General features: G+C 29.7%; 1 long non-coding RNA gene across 1 annotated transcript; it reads right to left on the reverse strand.

Annotated features, from left to right (window-relative positions):
* Positions 1 to 2,262: 2,262 nt before the first annotated feature.
* LOC114370646 lies at positions 2,263 to 5,149 on the reverse strand. The gene is made up of 2 exons (XR_003657892.1): positions 4,947 to 5,149; positions 2,263 to 2,570 (listed from the first exon to the last, which is right to left on the reverse strand). It is a non-coding gene; the product is annotated as an uncharacterized LOC114370646 (long non-coding RNA).
* Positions 5,150 to 19,013: the final 13,864 nt, after the last annotated feature.

Here is a 19,013-nt window from a genome sequence, read left to right on the forward strand (position 1 = left end):
ACGATCCCGATTTGGTTAACCGTTGGATTGTTGTGAAATTTGGATATGTTGTTCGAAATTTAATTTCCCACGCTTCAACCGTGGGGATTTGCAAGATGATGTTCGTGGAGAGAGAAAAAGGAATCGCATGAAGATAGTTCAAATGGAGGCTTCAATCCCTTTTACGTTTCTCTGACGTTTGGGAACTCTATCGGAGCAGTCGGAGGAGAAACTGGAGGAATCTTAGGGAACCGCTCGAGATGCTGTTATCACTGTCGGAAGACACGTGAGTCCGCTTAGAGGTAAGAGATGAGTTATTCACAGTTGGAGCTTAGTGAGAACATGTGTAGGGATCCTTAGAGGATTAAATTGGGGTTTTATTTTGAGATGTTTATTAAATTATAATTCTTCCTTTATGATTATAAATAAAATATTGATGTCCTAATGAAAATTGCTTGATAAATTGTGCTCTTGATATTTGTATATTTCGACCTATGATTTTGATTTTGATATAATTGTGTAATATTATTTAAGGGTTTTAGTCCTAATGTTGTGATAGTCTTTTATATAAATTGTTATATTGAGGATATGAAATGATGATTCAAATTGTGAGTATGTGATGAATTGTAGAAGAACATGTTGCTTTGAGATTATAATATTGTTATTGAGATTGAGTATAAGTGTAAAGTTCAACATGTGTTAATTTGTGAGATATGTGTAAACATGTGATGGTGAATTGTGACATTATGAGATGTGAAATTATGAATGAGTTTTGGTTATAAATAAGTGTGTGATTAACTCTTGATGTGACATTATTTGTGTTGTAAGCTGTGAATTGTACAATAACCCGACCAGTGTTATCTTGAGAAAAGTGTAAATGCGCAGTGTTAAAGAGAAAGCGTAGGTTTCCTATTTAGGAACCAGTGTTAAAGAGAAAGTGTAGGTTTCCTATTTAGGAACCAGTGTTAAATTGTAGCGCAATATGTTGTACGTGTTTAAAACACGAGTGTGAGGTTGTGGGTATTGTATAATTCACAAACAGTGTCTATGTGCTAAAATGATTTTAGGGGTTAGACCTAAATCAGGAGGGAGAGGCCCTGACGGACTCTTCAGAGTGTAGGCCTTGGGGGTCACCGGGTTTGAGTGCTCCTTTAAGCCTATGTTGATCCCATATGGTTGGAGCATTCTCGCAAAACATCGTGACCCTGACTGGTCTCCCTATGATCTTACTTAGTGAGAGTGACCTGACAAACCCATTGTGTGGTGTGTCTTGTTATGTACTCGTAAGCGCCCCAGGGTGGTTTTTCACTGACATGGTACCACATTGCATATAGGCTTGAGTCTTAGCATAACTATCTCATGCGCTTGCTAATTGTTTATTATGAAATTGATGTGTTATTATGTCTTGATCAGAAAATGTGATTTTTGTGTAATGTGATTGATGATTGAGAAGTGTGATTGATGGATGAAAAGTGAACTTTGAATGACAAAGTGGTGGAATTACGTGAATTACGTGTAAGTAAATTTTATTTAGTTTATATGATATGTATATCTAGTTGTCTTGTTTCTCTATTAGTTAGGAATGTGATAACTCACTCCCCGTGTGTTGTTTGTGTTTGTATCCTGTGATGATCTTGAACTTTGTGTTTGGGGGAGCAGACGACTAGGTGAATTGATTTAAGGAACCTTGTGCTGAAGGACGTCGAGACACAACGCTCTGATAGGATGTGGCATTGGGGTATAGGGTTTTATATTAATTGTATGAAGTCTTAGATGGTCTTGCTTAAACCGAGATAACTTTATTATTTATTTGGACAAGTTTGAATATGATGTACAAGAAAGTGAATGTAAGCCTTTTATCCCTTTGAAAAACTTGTATTTACAAATGTAAAAAAAAAATACTATTAATTAATATTTGGATTTTTATTCCTTTATCAGTATATATGTGAGGGGTAGAGGGTGTCACATTGGTGAGCTAAAATACCTTGACATTATGGTAGTAAAACATTATTTAAAGGATAAATAGTCACTTTCATCTTTGATTGTATAGAGAACTGGTAAATTCATTCCCAAACGATAGAAATTCAAATTTTAGTCCTAGAAACTGAAAAAAAAAGTGCGACAAATTCATCATTCTTTTTATAATTTACATAGTAGAGAGGATATTTGGTGTGGGAAATAGGTGTAAAAAATGAATATCTGTTCTGATCCATTAAATTAACTGTATTGTATTATTTCATACTTATTATGTAGGGTTGAGAAAAAAAGTAAGAAATTCGATGAATGGAACAATTTCTTTTGTCCTTAATTTATCATTAATTATTGACCCGAGAGTTCGGTAAAACAAAAGGTGAGGCTGGAATTTAGCAGCATATATATAATTTTAAACAACGTAACTGCAACAACAATTCAAAGTAAACAAGAATAGAAACAAATATTGTAGGTGACATGGCCCTGTTTGGATTAGCTTATGAATGGTCCTGCTTTTATTCCAACTATAAAACTCCTTGGTAAGCATCTCTGCAATTGCATACTGTATGCTCTCAATAACCCAACTCTTTTCTTGGTCCTCTGGATAGCTCACACTCTTCCTATCAGGGATGAAACCAGAAAAACTTATTAGGGGACGAGTATTTATAAGATAAACCAAAACATTATAATATAATTTATTATTTATATTTTATTATAGTTTGATGAAAAAAATAAAAATTTCAAGATATTATAAAATAAATTTATACAAATATTTTAGAAAATTTTAAAACTATTTATTATTATTTTTTACAATTCACAATAAAAAAATCGTGTAATTTCCTATGGATTTAAATCTGATCTGCCGGAAAAGTAAACTATGAATTTTAAAATTGGTAGGAAAGTTTAATGCCGATTTTTTAGGAAACATTCTTGCCAATTTAAAAATTGGCAGTTTCTTTTGTAATAAGCTAAATTCTAGTAGTGAAGCAAATTCTTTTTTATTTTGCAATCCAAATTTAAATCCACAAGAAAGTCTGGAAGAAATTGTTTTTTATTTTGCAAAATCCGTAGTAAAATTTTCATGTAATAAGCTAAATTCTAGTAGTGAAGCAATTTTTCCTATTTTCCTAGATCTTAGTCAAGATTATTATTTGTTTCTAATGATTTTATGGCTTCTACGATTGTCGTCTTCACTCTCTTTCTCCCTCTTCTTCCCTCCTCAATTTACACTCTACTGACATTATTTGGTCCTTTTTCTTTATATGAATTAAATTAAATACATTAATAATTTAAAAAATTATACTGTCATCCAAATTATACATGGTCATGTATGATATAAATAATTAACTTTTATACTCACTACTTCAAAAGTCATACGTACCTACATTAATTTATGATGAACAATGCTAAAATATTTGTACTAACAATATATAAAAGTCAAACTCTTCTTTCTATATATTTTGTTATTTTTATAGTTTTACTTTCTATCTTTTATTTATTTGGTTAGTACAATAAATTGCTAAAAAGAGCTATATCCATCGGATCCTTTTCATGGTTCGTGAATATTGGGCTAGGCCAAGTCTTTGTTTTATAAATACTACTTTATTTGTTTCATCTCTCTATAGTGACGGGACCAATAATTGGCAAAAATCATTTTATATATAGCAATTGCTTTATGCTATTCACATGATTCCCAGTTTTTTTATTCATTCAATAATTCCCTTATCTTGGGCGTGTCATTTCATTTTTCAAAACTTAAATTTCAGAAATGTAAAATAAAAAATAAATAAAATATTGAATTTATATTCCATCAGTTTCTAAAAACATACTTCCACAATTTTAATTTTAAGATTCATTTTGTTTACATATTTTTAGAATTTACATTTCAGAATTCAATTCGTTATTCATAATCCAAGAAATGAAGTTCAATAATTCAAATTTTATTGATATTATTATTGTTATTTTAGATGTTATTCCTAAAATAGCATAGACAAAAAGAACATAAATAAAATAGAAGAGACAAATACTAGATAGTTAGAAAGAGGAGTCAAATAATACATAAATGATAAAAGGCTTGTTATTTGAAAAATAATTGAATTTTATTTTTATTTCTTGGTAAAAAAATCCGTAGTTTTTTTTTATCTTTGATATATTAAAAATTTTGATTTTGGTTCTTGTCATTATGATATCCTAGTTGAGCCATGACATAGTAGTTAAAAAAAATTTAAAAAACTTGTTGCTTAAAAATCGCCATTATTCATTTCAAATTTGAAATTATAATTTATAATAGTTTTAAAAACCCCGTAATCAGTTAAACAGAAAAAAAAAAAAACCACATCTAATAAACAAAACCTAGTGAAGAATAAATCTAAAGGACTCTTTTTATCAATTAAAGAAAAAAAAAAGATTTGACGAACTTTGAAAATTTGTCAAAATACAGACTTTTATCAAAACCAAAAGACATCTGAGGTCTAAGTTCTTTCCATTCCTAGCATTCTTTGTTATCAAAACAAAAGACATAACCTTTATCAAAAACAAATATGGTGAACTTAAAAATAGATATAAGGTCTTTCCATTCCTCTCCTCCAAAGAAACAACCTTTATAAAAAAAATTGATTAAAATAAGTTTTTCATCCATATAAATATCAAAATATTTGAAATCTGTTTCTGTAATATATTTTATCTAATTTTTCTTCTTACAAAATTTAAATTTGTCATTTTTTAATGTAGGTTTAGGTAAATCTGAACTTAAGATTTTTCATTTAAACTTAGAAATAATTTTTGGGTTATCACAAATTTTTGAACCTCCTTCTCCATCTTCTTCAAACTCCATTAAATCACAAACACACACAGTACCATTAGCCAACACCAACACCTTAAGGGAGATGAAACCTAAGAAGCCAACCAAAAAGCAACCCTATCATGCAACTAGGAATTTTGCAACAAAACCCAACCAAAAAGCACAGGAAACAACTTAGAAGTAAAAAATCACTCACATGTTGTCCGCTGCACCGCCAACAACCCCGACACAATGTCTCCCACTTCTACAATCACAACCACCACCATGTTTCCTGCCTCATCCTTGAAGACCTCAACCTCACCAACTCCATTCTCCACCTCACCTCCCTCACCCAGCTCCACAGCCTCAGCCTTAAATGCAACCGTTTCGACGGTCCCATCCCATCCCCGTCCAACCTCATCACCCATTCTCTGTCACAGTTTTGCATAAGAGTAAAACCCACATGGTAGCGTCAAGAATAAAAAATGGTTTTGATTATTATTGTTCTTGGCGATGTGTTGGTATTGGATTATGAATTGGAAAGGGAACGAAAGGCTTTTGATTTGTTTTGTCTTGAATTGCAGGTTTTGTACGACTATGATGGTTGAAATTAAAGTCTGGAAGATGGGTTCTAAAATTTGTGACGATTTTTCTATAATTTGTTTAGGGGGGGAGGGGGGAGGGGGGGAGTAACCCCCAAAATCATAAGGAGAGTAGCTCTAATACAACAAATCAGGGAGTAAGACGTAGGTTGAAATTTACCGAAACATACGTTTTAACCAAAAAGTAATATTTAACTTTTGCAAAAATGAAAAAGAAAACAAAAATTTTCAAGGACGGATATCAAATATTTCGATATTTATAAAGACGAAAAGTATATTTTAGTCTAAAAAATCCAAGCAAACGAAATGGTCACTCCACAAAGGAGTGACATGGCATGAGGGATCAAGAGTGGTACATACATGTTGTCATTTGTGATGTTGGACAGATCGAATGATGACAAATTTGTGGGTGTTACAATAATAACTATATTTTAACAAAAATATAATTTTGTATGTATTTATTGTATTTAATAATTATAATAAATTTTTAATAAGCATAATAAATATTTCTTATATTTAAAATATATTACTTATTATATTTAATATTTTAATAAGTATTTAATATTTTTTTATCAGCAAATGTTAATTGTTTTCTTTTTTGTTAGCAAGACCGATCGAACCAAGAAAATTTTCCTCCTTCGTAACAATCCAACCAACACTATATCTCCATTTAATACTTATATTTAATAAATATATTAAATATTTCTTATATATTAATAAATATAATAAATATTTCTTATATTTAATATTAATTGAATTATTAATTTTAAATTAAATACTTATTTCCCATCAAGAGTAAAAAAATATTTTTTTTATTTTTTTATTTAAGAGCCTGTTTTTTTTAAACGGCAAAGATGAAAGATTTATTATAGCGGCCACTAAATGTGACCCATCAGCCAAGAATTACGAAGGCTGTTACAGTCAACTGTATCAAAACGAATTACTTTCAACCCTAAAATACTGAGTTGTGCATGTTATCTTGCCTCAATTTTCAACACTAGGGAAGCTTTATGACCTAAGTTCTGATAAAAACGCACCTGACAAGTATACTAATTTGCTGCAAAAAACACAGGTATAGCATTGGTAGGATTTCATTTATTATTTAAGAGAAAAAAATTGAATTAAAAGGCATGCCATTTATATACAACACTGAAGTATCTTGTTTCCAAGATAATTTCAATGTGGCTTTTCCAGATTATATGAGTCATACGTACGTGCATCTCAACAAATTACACTTATTTTGTAGAGATACTTTTACATTCTCTAAATTTCAGAATTAAAGATTTTTCTCTTTTCCCTCTGTCTTTGAGAAATGACCTAGGTCATTATGCCCTATATTGCAAATCTAATTGGGATCCCTGTGATTTTCATAGCAACCCGGGAATTGCTATCAGTGACTACTGGTCTTGCTTTCATTATATGAATTGACAAGAGGTACCTCAACCATATAAAAAGACTAAGACCCTAACTAACAAGTACATGGCTCCAACTCAAATTTTTTTCCATATATCCATGTCAAAACATAGAACCCCGTGTCATATAACTACTATAATATATATTGCAGACCCTTCAAACATAGTGCTAGATTATATCCTATCATTCTTGTGCATCTAAGATTCTTTATCTAGTTATTTTACATTTCCCCTCTGTTTTGTTTAGCAGGTTTCCATGGCTGCAAAGAAATCCAGGTCCATTTGTCCGATTTGCCTAAAGGTGGTAACAAAGTCCAAGTATTTGATTTGTTTCAAAAAAATTAATTTGTTCTTGTCACACATTAATGTGTTTTAGTTTAGTTTAACTTTTGTTCTTATATTTCTCAAAACAAATCATTTGCATAATCTTGCCACCTGTCCCAGCCACTCTGCACTAAAACTGTCCAAATAATGCGCATAATCTGTCTCTATTCTATTATTAAATAGTCCCTAGTCCTCCAGTTTTACCCAACAATCATTTTACCCAACTACATCATACACATGTTGGCACAATATCCTACATAATTATTAAATAGCTGTATACTTAAAGTTAGCATATATGATTCTGCTCATTCCTTTCATAGTCCACTCTACAACATTATAGCATCACTTCCTGTAGTCTTCATACTGAGTTGACATTTTTGTATACACAAAGTATTTCCTCTTTTCTTCCGATATCCATCCTACAATCCTTTCAAACATTCCAATGGATTCATGGAACATTCAATAAAAAAGGAAAAATTCTTCATCTACATATATAGTTAACACTCACACATTCAAATTTAGGAATAGGAACTTCCTGTTCAAAAACAATATTGTTCGTATATAACCAAATAGACCAAACAGACGCAAACCAAACAATCCACCAAGCCATGTTAGATTTCTTTCCCAATAATCCCCAATTATGTTGTAGAAAAATTTCTCTAGTCTCCACTGACATCACACTTTGGACCCCAAGCTAATCATAGCAGTAGTTCAAAATGTCATTTTAAATCCTGGAAGACAACATGATATGTGTAGTTGTTTTTTTCTCCAAATTAAATGATAGAATGAGCATTCGAAATTTATATTGTTTTGGGTAATAAGCATTGTTTTCACTCAATTATGTTGTAGAAAAAGTTCTCTAGTCTCCACTGACATCACACTTTGGACCCCAAGCCAATCATAGCAGTTGTTCAAAATGTCGTTTTAAATCCTGGAAGCCAACATGATATGTGTAGTTGTTTCTTTCTCCAAATTAAATGATAGAATCAGCATTCGAAATTTATATTGTTTTGGGTAATAAGCATTGTTTTCACTCTATTATGTTGTAGAAAAAGTTCTCTAGTCTCCACTGACATCACATTTTGGACCCCAAGCCAATCTTAGCTGTAATTCAAAATGTCCTTTTAAATCCTGGAAGACAACATGATATGTGTAGTTGTTTCTTTCTCCAAATTATATGATAGACTGAGCATTTGAAATTTATATTGTTTTGGGAAATAATCATTGCTTTCACTTGGTTTTTATTTAATTTGAGACTTATTTTCTTTATGAATCTTTTATCATGAATAGTACTCCACAACAGAAAGCAATTTATATTTCATTTTAAAATTTTAATTTCTCTTCTTGATAACACAGACCTTAATAGTTTCTGAATTTAATGTATATTCTCATATAGTTATACATCAGCACAATTAATTTCTATTTTGATTTTCGTCAATGTAATTTCAACCAAATATATTTTACATATTCTTTTTGCATTACAGCCCATGAAGAATAAAAAGAAAGGTAGTAAATTGAGAAAGGAACACATAAACTTACCTGTTTGGGCTACAGAATGGCGTCTCATCCCTAAAACTTGAGAAAATGGAAAGATTGATAGGGTAAAAGTTTTTTTTTCTGCATTCTTTTTTCTCAAATTACTTGCCGAAACGATCGAGCCATGCATGACCGTAAAATAATGGACAGTGTCACCTTTTGAGAGTTTGAGAACGAATGAATGTTAGGTTGGACTTGGAGGCTAGGGTTTTGGTGCAGTGGATGAGCTCGTAATACAAGAGGCATTGGGCATTGACAGCAGTGATAAGCCTGGCCTAGGCTAGTTGTCGCAGAGGGAGAGGGTGTAGATTGCGTCAGAGGTGGTGACGTTAGAGGGAGAGGAGGGGTGGCTTGAAATCCTGGAAGGTTCTAGAAGAGAGAGAGAAACTCACAAAAGCGAGAGTGAAAGAGAATGTGATTTTTTTACTGGAATTAAAAGAAAAAAAAATAAAAATTAAATAAGGTTCTTACCTATGTAGGAAGAACTTACTCCTACACTAAAATATCTCTCACTATAAGTCTATATAGCTATAGTGTAATTTTTTTTAGTGTTTAAAAGTTTTACACTGAAAATATGCTTGCCACAAATTCTTTTATTTAAATATTTAGATTATTTAATGTTATTTGATATATTTATATTTATTGCATATTAGCAACCTATCTTTCTGTCAAAATTTCCTTTATTTTTTTGTTTCATTTATTTTTAATCAATAAGAAGTTTGCACTTTGTCTTTTTTACTTGATTTTGTGTAAACCTATTCATAAAATATAATTTTTTTCTCATATTTATTGCAATTAAGTAAGTACTTTTACTAATTGATTTGTTAGTTTTGTCTCCCTACTTTGAATGGTACATGATGTAACTAATTAACAATTCTATGTCTTGACTCATTAGTTTTTATAATTTCATTTTTTTTTTAAATTAGGTGACTGCAGAGCAAGTTCATCGTCAACATTGTTGAGGAAGATTTGTTCAACTGTTAGTTTTAGTGTTCTGTCAATGTCAAATACTTTTACTATAACTTCTAAATTGCATTTGGGTGTTTGATATTCCTAAATTAGTATTTGAACTGCGTTTGGTAATTTTGCATTTGTGACTTATGATCTATAAATTTGGGAATGTTATAATTGTTATGGTTTTTTACAATTTTATTTTTAAGCAACATATTTGGTGTATGTTAGTTTCATCAGTTTATGTTGTTGAAGATAACCCTTAAATTAGGCAACAAAAGATGATTCAATTTATACAAAAAAATACAATAATTATTTATTATTGGGTTTGTAGTTTCAAGGCATGGAGTTAATGTTAGCCAGATTCATGGCTTCATTTATGAAGTAGAGAAAATCCATTAAAGATTTGTTCCTTCAAACAATTTGTAAAATGACTTTTATGCAACTAATTTTATTATAAGCAAAATGATATATTAAATGGTAGAGCACTAGGGATATCCCTACCCATTACTTCATTGTGTAGCCAAGAATATGTATATATATTTATTACGTTTGAGGAAAATCTTTCATCCTATATCTCCATATTAATTCCATTTATTTTTTTTCATTAGCATTATCTCCCTTATAATTATCACATTTATACTCTCATCTAAATTTCCTTAAATTTATTTGCATAACAAATGATGAAAAAGAGAACTATAAACGGAACAGCTGGAGGCTTTTTTGAGAATTGCAAAATTAGCTAGTTGGTTTTTCGCTTTTTTTTCATGGCATTGATTTTTCGTTTGAGATTTATTCTAATCCTTTCCATATCACATATGGAATTGTAGATACTAATTTTGTAGAAACTTTATTTGGAAAATAAGTTACTGCTTCTAAAGCATATATGCACATAAACTTATTAGATCATAGGTAACTTGATTCTCATAGTCAATTAGTATATTAAGCAACTTATGCATGAGAACAATTCTTAGATAATGATACTAATTGTCATAATTGGATCCAACCAATTTTGTTATCAAATAATTCTATAATAATCATGAGTTCAAAACATAACAAATTGGGATACAAAGATAATGTAGAAAGAAAGGAAAAGAGAAAATGCACCTGAGTTGAGTGAGTCGGTGGTTGCAAGAAGCGAGTTAAAGTTGAACATGGACCCGAGGGATTGAGAAGAAGCAGCAAGCGAAGTTGCAGAAAAAGCTCTTTCGCCATTCTCCCTCAGAAGAAGAAAAGGACAAATCCAAAGAGAGATTGCATTGCAGTATTATTTATTAAATAACTTGGTTGATAGAGAGAGAGAGTAATGGGTGGGAGTGAAAAAGGGAACATGATGGGGGAAATTAAAACTGGATGAGAAGAAGAATAGACTGAAAGAATGCTGCAACCGCGTCTTCAACTGATCCACCTTTGAATGCTGCAGCCTTCGAGTTGCCATTGCAATTTCTAGCTCCCTCCCCACCAGCGGCTTCAACTACTCCACCTTTGAATGTATGAGAAGAAGAAGAGACTGAAAGAATGCTGCAACAACAATACACAGCGTCATTTGGGACTAATTTGCTGCAATAGCAACACACGTGGCACTAAAATTGCCAACAATGCACCTCACTAGCGGCGTTACTTTCAAATTTAATGGCAAGGACTATTTTGCAACACTTCTGTAAAGATATGGACTATTTTTTACATTTCAAAAAGATAGGGACTAATTTGCAAAATGGGTACAAAGACAGGGACCAAAAATCCTATTCACTATTGAGAAAAATGTTTTTGCGCAATGTTAAAGGGAAAATATAGGATTCCTAGTAAGGAACCAGTGTTAAATTATAGCGCAATGTGTTGAACGTGTTTGAAACATAAGTGTGATGTCGTGGGTATTGTATAATTCATGGGCAGTGTCTTCGTGTAAAAAAATTGTTTTAAGGGTTGGACTTGAATCAAGAAGGTGAGGCCTTAATGGATTCTTCGGAGTCTAGGCCTTGGGGGTAAAAACATTCGGTTTGAGTGCTCCTTTAAGTCTATGTTGATACCATATGGTTGGAGCATTCTCCCAAAATTGACTGGTTACCTTATGATTTTACTTAGTGAGAGTGACCTGACATACCCATTGTGTGGTGTGTCTTGTTATGTACTCCTAAGAGCCCATGGTGGTTTTTCACTGATATGGTACCAAATTGCATATAGGCTTGAGTTTTAGTATAATTGTTGTATAACGCTTGCTAATTGTTTATTGTGAAATTGATGAGTGTTATTTCGTCTTGACCCGAGTGTATTATTCATGCGTAATGTGATTGGTGTTTGAGAAATGAATTTTAAATAATAAAGTGGTGAAGTGACGTGGATTGTATTAAGTTGAGCTATGTTATAATTACTTCTATAATTTATTTTGATTACGTCTTTTTTTATTTGTTTTATTTTTTTTACGTGATAACTCACTCCTTGTGTGCTATTTGTATTTGGATCTTGTGATGATCTTGAACTTTGTGTTCATGAGAGCAGATGACTAGGTGGATGACTTTAAAGAACCTTGTGCTAGAGGACGTTGAGACACAATGCTCTAATAAGATGTGACATTGGAGATGAGTTTTTATTTTAAATCGCATGATGTTACTTTATTTTATTTTACCTCACTAATTTAACAAAATTTCTTTTGTAAACTTTGACGGCCTTGTTCTGAGCCAGATATGTTTTAATAAGTTGTATTTGGTAATAGTGAAGTAAATGTGAACATTTTACCCACGTGAATTTATTTATCAGTATTTTTATATATTTTATTTATTTATTGTATGTCAAGGTAGAAGGTGTCACAACACGCTGCAATTTATTTTCAAATTAAGTCCCTCGTTAGTCAAGTCGTTCCTTGTAATAAAATAAATCAAAACAATTTGCACCATATGCTCCAATTTTATATTTTTTTTAAAACCATAAGTTCCTTGGTATTAAAAAATTTAATATATAAAAATTGGATAATATATCACCATATAATAAAACACATATCTCCATATGTTTTGCCCTAAAGACTATATACACCATGTGGAGAAACAAAAATTTGCTCCTAAAATACGTTTTTCATAGTCATTGACAAGATACAACTTGAATTAAATCATTTTAATTCAAAATCTTATTTCTATATTAGTTGTTTAAAATAGGATCAATGTCTGTTATGAACTTCTTTAACAAGCAAAACAACGAATAAAAAGAAAAAATTAAAAAAGTTTGGTGTTTTCATTTTGAGAGAATAACAAGAGAAGTAGTAACTACTTGTGTTTTCAATGAGCATATTAAGACTCTTCTTATCACGTACACACATAGAAAACCTTTTTCTATATGAAAAAAAAAATGATGCAATCTCTCCAGTTTCTGTTTGACATTTAAATTTAAAAACAAAATCACTTTTTTATTTCTATTTGCCAACTATTAGCATATTTAAAAAAATTTATTTGTTTCTAATCAATAAATCAAATATCTCCACACAGGAAAAAAAAAATCATTCTATATAATATCTCCATAATTTATAGCATTGTGACAAGATTTTTCACAATAATCAAAATCTTGTCACAATCCTATAAATTATATGCTAAAATGTATCTCTATATATTGCAATCATATAAAATGTATATAATAATATAATAAAATTTTTGCATGTATTATCAATATAAGATAACAATCTAATCAGTAAGTTAAATATCTCTATGTAGAAATATATAACCAGAATGATATATCATATGGTGTACATAATATCATATATTATTGATTTTTATTACAACAATCAAAATTTTGGTACAATCCTATAAATTTTATGCTACAATATATCTCCATATATTGCAATCATATAATATAACAACAATCATGAAAAGAAATCACCCATCAAAATTGACACATATCAATATATATGATATTTCAGAGATCAATACCAACAATAAATTATAGATCAATTTAAATATCTCCCTAGACATTTAATAAATATTCTGGTAAAAAAACATGAGATATTAATTTTAGAATTTCTAAACATCTAAACAAATATATCACAATTAATATATAAATGTATACTTTGTGAACAACTTCATAATAAAAAGTGTTGAATCTAATCATTCTATAAATTATACAAAACTGATTAGCATTTAATTGAACACATTTTTCATGATTTTAACACTTGATATACTCAATTATATTAAAGTCATCAATTTATATAGCAATATTGAAGATAATAGTTATCATCTTCAAAGCTACTGAAAAAATGCTACATCTAATAAAGATTATCTTAACATCTTATAATTCACATATTTAATCTATATTTGTATAACCTTTTAACACGTGAAAAAAAATCTAGTATTCAATATATAATAAACAAATATATATATCTCAATACATCACATGTACATCAAATCTAATATCACACAGTGATCAAGATATATTATTTTTATTTTCACTGCAATCACCATATATTATACAAGATATAATATAATAATAATAATCTAAATTGTATATTAGAATCTTGATTCACATGTTAAATATACAAAACTTATTAAGCATAATCCAACAATTGTATATATGTTTTAGATTTAAGAAATCAAGTCAAAGATATTTCAACATGCTTATATCACAATATATGCATATACAATTTCGATCTCAAGAAACAATTCTGGAACCATTGCAGGACAATTTAATAAAACACATTTTTGATTATTCGCAATGAAGTCAATAAAAGGTTTTGTAATAAAAAAGAGCACACACACGGTGTTTTATTTTTGGATCAGACTTTCTTCCCAAAAACAAGAGATATCATATATCTAATAATCTAATATAATGACTACGCATCTCGGCATGTTTTAGATTGAATAAAACACATATTTTTTACAACACTTGCAATATATTTGATGGCACCAAGCAAAAACATATTTATTTTTAGAAGAAAAACAGATTTCAAGTATAATTACACAAAAGACCCATGACTGTGATGACAATTGATAGTTACATAGAAGTATTTCTAACACTTGCAGCGTAAAAAATAGGATCTATTTTGCATTCAAAATATACAACAATAATAAATAGAGAAAAACAGATTTGTGCACCCAGATGCATGTTCTTGAAGTAACAAATTTTTTCTTTAATACTGTGAAAACTCTACGTGATATATAACAGATTTCCTTTCTACTTTGATGACTCAAACTCTAAAGAGTAGATTCCCTTTCTACTCTTAAGGTCTAAAACTAGACTTAAATTTTTCTAGTTTGTGTCTGGTGCACTTTGTCACATGTAGATACTTCTATTTATAATGTTAATGAGACATGGATTTGAGCATTTTTTCAAAGAAAAAAGGGAAATATTTTATTTAAAATAATTTCATATTTTTTATCTTTATAAAAATAAAATGATCTCATCTTTTATTTTAAAAAGTTTCCTGATATAAGACAAAGATAATTTATAATTAATCACATAACTAATTACGATAATTAATCACATCATTTGATCCTAATATATAGCAATAGAATATTATTTTAATTTTAGGGACAACTTCAACCTTTATAAAATAATACTCCCTTTTTATACTAGTTACATTCATGTGCTAGTGAAAAACAGTATAATGTTTCCCTAAAATAATTATTTGATTAAATTAAATTCTCTAATTATTTATCAAATAAATTATTTTCTTTTGTAACGATTGAAATACTCGTTTGTGTGTGATCTCGTAGGTTCAATACTAAACCGATAGTAAATTAATCATAATTAATGTACTAATCAATGTAGGCGTCTAGGAATACTCCTTAATGTCCTAATAGTATGAAGTAACATCCTTTACTTTCAAGAACTAGTCAATAAAAGAATAATATAATATTTTTTCCCATCATTTATAGCTCAAGGTTAAATACAAAATATAGTATTATTGTCAAAGTCTAATAAGTTAACATATTTAATCAATGAATGACTTAAGAATCTATTTTCTTCTTTCATTCAATTGCTCTAGTCAAGGTTTTTATTCTATCATACAGCTCAAACTCATTACTTAGAGTTGATCGATTCTTTCTTAATTAATCATTAATTCTAAAATTATTTAATCATATCCAATATTCATTCAACTAGTGCCCCAAGGCATTAGGTGTCTGAAATTAAAATATAACAAATAACTTATTATTTATTATGATAATCTCAGGTAAAAAAAAATTATTATATTTCTTCTTGAGAACTTTCTATTGACATATCAAGTAATATTAACTATTAGGAATTCTCAATTAAGTTAGTTCAATGATGACACACACGTATACATCATCTATATATGCAATTTGATAAATGAGATCTATTAATGATCCTACGATCATGATAACGATAATATTGATCCATTACATATATATTGATCTATCTGGATTATTGATTTCCTATTCATAATAATCCTACGATCAAGAACAATTTAGATTAAAATTATAAAAAAATTGTTCCTTATTGTCATAATCTCTATCATGATAACAAGTCTCTAATTTTAATCAAGAATTTGTCAAATTAATAATTTAATAAAATAATAAATATGATAATAAAATAAAGAATAATTCTATACTAAAATTGATAACATGATGGATTGGATCTTGGACATATATATTTATCCCAACATTAAAGACTTTCTTTTAATTTATTTTTAAATAACTCTAATTCATTATTGTTTTGTTGAACTCTCCAATTACTAGCATAGTGATAACCTTTTTAATATATTATCAAATAAAGGGGAGAATATTTAGCAAAAAATATTGAAACATTCCATTTTCTTTGATGAATAGTATTTTGGTTGATTGCATATTTGTGTCTGAGTTGCAAGTTGCGATTCTATACACTATGATATCATATGCTGACAGTTTAAACAAATAAGTTTTTAAAAATTAAGATTTTTTAAGTATATTTTACAGAGAAAAAATGGGAAATGCTCAATATACGAAGATGAAAAGCATGACTAATTAATGTGTTTCAGTCAAATGGAAGCAATTTGTTATCAATAGAAATTTAGATGAGTTAAATCTAAAGAATTTATTAGAATCAAGATACAACTCAAGACTATTTTAAATGTTCATTGTATGATTCGTGCAAATATCTATTCGTAACAAATACAATGCTACAAAGAAAATACTTATGCTCATAAATAAAATGTAGTATATATAAATGATGATATTTTAAATAAAAGCTTATGAACTAGCGTGTGAATGTTCCAATAAGATGAAATTCTCTAATGTTATAATGGCATAGTTATGATCTTTCTTAAGACTATTTTTTTATCGTTAATCGTTAATTATTAGTATTTAATTAGTAGAGAAAATCAAATCCATTATATTTTTTTTCTTTCTTCTTTTTATCATGCAACCAATCTTATAACTTCTAAGACTGTGGGGTTTGAACCTTTTGTTTTTTTTTTTTTTCAGAAGACATGCAAAATAGGATACCGGTCATAAGGGGATATCTTGTTCACCAAATCATATGTTAATTAATTTGTGTTGTCATCATTAAAATTAAAGGGATGATTAATCTTAGCCTTAAAAACATGATAATTTCTATGCATTTTTTTTCCTACATTTTATGTCTCTTGATATCATTATAGTATTTCTAAAACAAATTTTTAATAGCAATTACCCAATTTACTACTGGATTATATCTAGATAAAGATTAAATAATAATGAGGAGTGTGATACGATAACAATACACTCTTCATAACACTTTTTTAAGTGTATGAATTTTTTGCAGCCATGCTGCCCTTGCAGCGCAGTGATTTTGACCATTGGATTTAAATCTAATAGTTATTAAAAATAGGAGTATAAAAAATATATTTGTATGTTTAGTTGTGGGAGCTAGCTGCAGGGATGTGTGCTCTGCTGTAGAGAATCTAAGTCAATTTTTATAACACACTCTCTCTTTCATTAATTAAAAGTCATATGTGAATTTCACTCATTTATAAATAAGTCCCACTAAATAAATAAAAAAAGAAACCTACATATTTGGTAGGATCAACATGAATTTTACAGTGTATGGAAAAAATGAGTTAATTACTATATAGTAACATTTTTAATTATCCACTAAAAAACATTTATTTAATAATAATCTAAGAACTTAATCTTACAAGTAAATCAACATAAAAATAATAGTATAAACTTAATAACAGTGTGTATGCTTACTTAATAACATGAACAGCTTGATGCAGTTTTAGCCAATTTAAGAATAGATCTAACAAATTCATCACAAGCAACATCAATTGCATATATATTTCAGTTCATTTAATTTATTTAAATTCAAAAACACCTTGAAGCATAGAATTACCATTTCTAACTTTCACCAATAAAAAAGGAAAACAGGAAAGTAAACTGGGGAAATGTTTCCATAAAAGCTCACATCCTTATCTTCAACATTGAACCTACCCTCCAATCTGCATCATTTGTATATCTTTTCTACTTCTCTTGGGACTCTTCCTTGTCTAGAAAATCGGCAAAAAACTTCAACCTCTCTTCCTCCCTAGTAGCATGGAAAAGACTCCCTTCAGGAATTTTTATCTCTTCAACAACATAGGTTTCACTTTCCTTATCATATGCTAGATACTTGAAGGGCTTGCCAACCTTAACCTTTTTGAGGCAAGAAATTGGTGGAGGAAAACATTTTCCTGGAGTAAATTCATTGTTCTTGTTGTCTTTCATTGCCATCTTCCCAACCTTTATCTCAAGGTAGCTCTCATAGTCCATCCTTATAATCTCAAGCTCCTTCCCAAGTTTTCTCTCATCATTGTCCTTTCTTATTTCAAGCTTTTCCTTTTTTCCCCCAAGGTAATTTCCCTCATGGTTCAAAGGCATATCTATATTGGAAGCAATAGACAATGAGAATTGCAAAGATGGAGATGATGGGGGGCTAATTAAGGTTGACAAAGAGGCATTGCTTCCAAGAGAAACCTCCTCAAGCTTTTGGAATGGTTTCATTATTGGTTTGGTGATAGCCATTGAGTTTGAGTCTGCTTGAGGGCTTAAGAGATCCTTAAGGCCAGAGGCACTGCTAGAAGCCATTGCAAGGAGTTTCAAGGAGAAAAGTTAAACCAGGAGAAGTGAGGTCATAAGAAAAATAAATTTAAATGCATAGGAAGTAACGCTTGAATTCTGAAGCTAAGTAAAGCCTCTTGAAAACGCATTCATAAACTTCCAAAAGTGACAAGTAAGATTGAGAAAGTATTGGCTTCTTTTGAACAACCAAATAATGTGCTGAGTTGTCCAAGTTATAGAAAATTGTGAAAGATTTTTTTATGTTAATTGCAAATAATTTCTAAAGTTTGCATGTATCTTCCCGTTGGTTATGTATCTAAACTAAGATTTTAAGTTGTGATTACCGTCACGGTACGGTAAGTTAGAAAACCTTTATGTTTTAAAAAAAAATATGATCGGTATGATCACAACTGCGATTGTGTTGTGGTGAGCCAAAATACCTTCACATTATGGTTGTAGAACACTATTT

The sequence above is a fragment of the Glycine soja genome, chromosome 10, assembly GCF_004193775.1.
Source record: "Glycine soja cultivar W05 chromosome 10, ASM419377v2, whole genome shotgun sequence".
In the NCBI taxonomy this organism is placed as follows: Eukaryota; Viridiplantae; Streptophyta; class Magnoliopsida; order Fabales; family Fabaceae; genus Glycine; species Glycine soja.